Source organism: Salvia hispanica, chromosome 3, assembly GCF_023119035.1.
Source record: "Salvia hispanica cultivar TCC Black 2014 chromosome 3, UniMelb_Shisp_WGS_1.0, whole genome shotgun sequence".
Taxonomy (NCBI): Eukaryota; Viridiplantae; Streptophyta; class Magnoliopsida; order Lamiales; family Lamiaceae; genus Salvia; species Salvia hispanica.
This window is the reverse complement of record NC_062967.1, coordinates 45,650,527-45,653,201: the sequence shown is the minus strand read 5'-3', so window position 1 is coordinate 45,653,201 and position 2,675 is coordinate 45,650,527. Positions and strand designations below refer to the sequence as shown.

General features: G+C 36.0%; 1 long non-coding RNA gene across 1 annotated transcript; it reads left to right on the top strand.

The window, feature by feature from the left end:
• Positions 1 to 691: 691 nt before the first annotated feature.
• On the top strand, positions 692 to 2,420 carry LOC125216956. Its single transcript, XR_007175524.1, has 2 exons — positions 692 to 900; positions 2,055 to 2,420. It is a non-coding gene; the product is annotated as an uncharacterized LOC125216956 (long non-coding RNA).
• Positions 2,421 to 2,675: the final 255 nt, after the last annotated feature.

The window sequence follows — 2,675 nt, the reverse complement described above, 5'->3', positions numbered from 1 at the left end:
CATGGCGAGTTTCACTGTGATAGTGGTGTCATGGTATCCAGATAACATCACACTAAAAGTGGAGTGCTTGTGCCTCATCGCTATCTGGGTCGCCGGCATCGTGGCCATTTTGATCCGCATCTTCGTCTTCCCCGCTTGGGCAGGCGAAGATCTCCATGTAGCCGACAACATTGACCGACTTGCCCGTTATCTAGAAGGTAATAGATTTTTTTAAATTAGGGCTCCCGATTTTGTGTTTGTCCTTTTACCTCAATGGCATAGCTCTGCTTCTCCATTCTCTCTCCCTCTTCACTTTCCTCTTCCGTCACAACTCGGTGATCTGTTGCGATCTGCTTTTTGCGGCGAAACGAGACGAAACCATTTTCAATTCTTCACTTCATCTCTCTCTAAAACCGACGAGACGAGACAAAACCATTTGCATCGACATTGTCAATTGCAATTAGAGAACAATGGTGTTCCAATATAGCAGACAAAGGATATGCATTAAGGTCCTTACACCCCCTTAGTCTTAAACTTAACACTAATAACAACCCTTGGATTAATGATTTTGATAGTTGTGATTTAAAACATCCGTCCTACATCAATACATTTTTTTGCTACATTACATGGGTAAAAGGGGAAATTCACAAACTCAAGCATCGGTTTTAAACTACATGTCCGTGATTTCCGCCATTTAATTAAAACTGCTGATTTGTATCCCTCTCCCTTCCCATTCTCCCAAAACGCAAACCCTACCTGCCGCAGTTGGATGACGCCGCGGAGACGAAGAGAGGGACGAATTTCAGATTGTGGGCTTCCAGACTGTCTGATCGCGGGTTCAATTGAAGCGTCGAAAACGAAAACCGGATTTCAAGGACTGATTTTCGGCGCAACGGTGTAGATTTTTGAAGACGATTTCAGGTAAAATTGAGTCGGTCATGTACATTAATCAAGTGCTTTTGTTCATTTTTTGGTGTAGAAACGGTGCTATATTTCCAGGACTGATTTTTGTACACAAAAGGCAATATTGTTAATGAGTTATTGTTGTTGTTGTTGGGTATGAATTGGTTGTGATGATAGTTTTTATTTGCAGTTTTTTCACCAATTTGTCTAGATTTCTATGGTTTTTATACAAATGGGTATGAGATTCTTCTATTTGGTGCTCAAGGTTACTGAGTTCATTTTTTTACTATTGATAATAAAAAATTTATATTGGTTTCTGATTCTTTCCTGGTTTGGGTCGATTTGATGCCCCTGATTTGGTATTATGCGTACATTATTTACTACATGCTTGATGTAGATAATGTACAAATAGTGTTTAATAATGAACATTCATAAAAGTGAATAATGTACTAATTGAGGGGTATATTGTTAAAGGGAAGTTGAATCCATAGTCTGTACACTGGTTAAACAAGCATTGATACATTATTTGGTATTATGGATACATTAATTGTTTAGTTAAACAAGCCATGCAACATTATTTGGCTATTTGGTTACATTATTTGACAATATGTGAACATTAAGTGTTCTATTTTTAAGTTTCTTGTTATGTTACATTTTTTAATTTGTTGTATTGATTTTTTGGGTACTGAGCTAGTTTACATTGTTTAGTCATATTAGTACATCATTTAGTAAAATGAATACATCATTCAGTACCCGTATGATACATTGTTATGGTTTGCTTTTACATTATTTGCATCATTGTTCAGTGGTAAGCGTCTGTAGGTCATTAGTACATCATTTAGTACGATTATGCTACATTATTTGGGCATATGTTTTGTTTTTCCGTATCTTTTGTTGGTGAGTGGTTGAACATCATTTAGTCACATTGGTACATCATTTAGTACACGATTGCTACATTATTTTTAATTATTCACATATCGTTTGGTACATCATTTACTAGCGACTGGCTATATTGTTTATCCTGTCGTGGTACATTAGTTGCACATCTTCCATACATCATATGATGTTACAATCTTCTCAAGACTGTACATTAATTATTTTTGCTTTGATACATTTTCTTTTATGCAATTGTTGTTGCATAAATACTAATAATTTTACACGACTACAATTAGTTTCAAAGAGGGCAAGAAGGGCCTTTTACGAAGACGATTTTGATGATGGCATTCCAATAGGCCCTACGACCCATTATAGGCAGGAATACGAAGCTTAAATGGATGCTGGAATGGCGGCTAAGTTTGAGGCCCTTGGCGATGGTTTCGTTTGGATGTGTATACTACAACCTAGCCACATAGGTTTTTAAACCCAAAGGCTATGGATTCAGTTTCCCTTAAACAGTATACCCCTCAATTAGTACCTATTATGAATGTACATTAGAAAACACTATTCGTACATTATCTACATCAAGCATGTACATTATTTATTGAAAACACATGTTTCGTACATCATTTAGTACATGTGTGCTACATTATTTTGAATTATGTAAAAAATGTTCCGTACATTATTTACTTCGACTGTTTATATTATTTATGTAAAAATGTAAAAATTCAAAAACGCACATAAACAACAAAATTTACTACCCGTCGTAGTACTATAACCTAGTCCTATGGATTGCTAAATCCTAGGGAAATGATTCAAACTTAAGGCCGTTGGCGATGGTTTCATTTGGATGTATATACTATAACCTATCCCCATGGGTTTTTTTAAATCCAAAGGCTATGGATTCAACTTCCCTT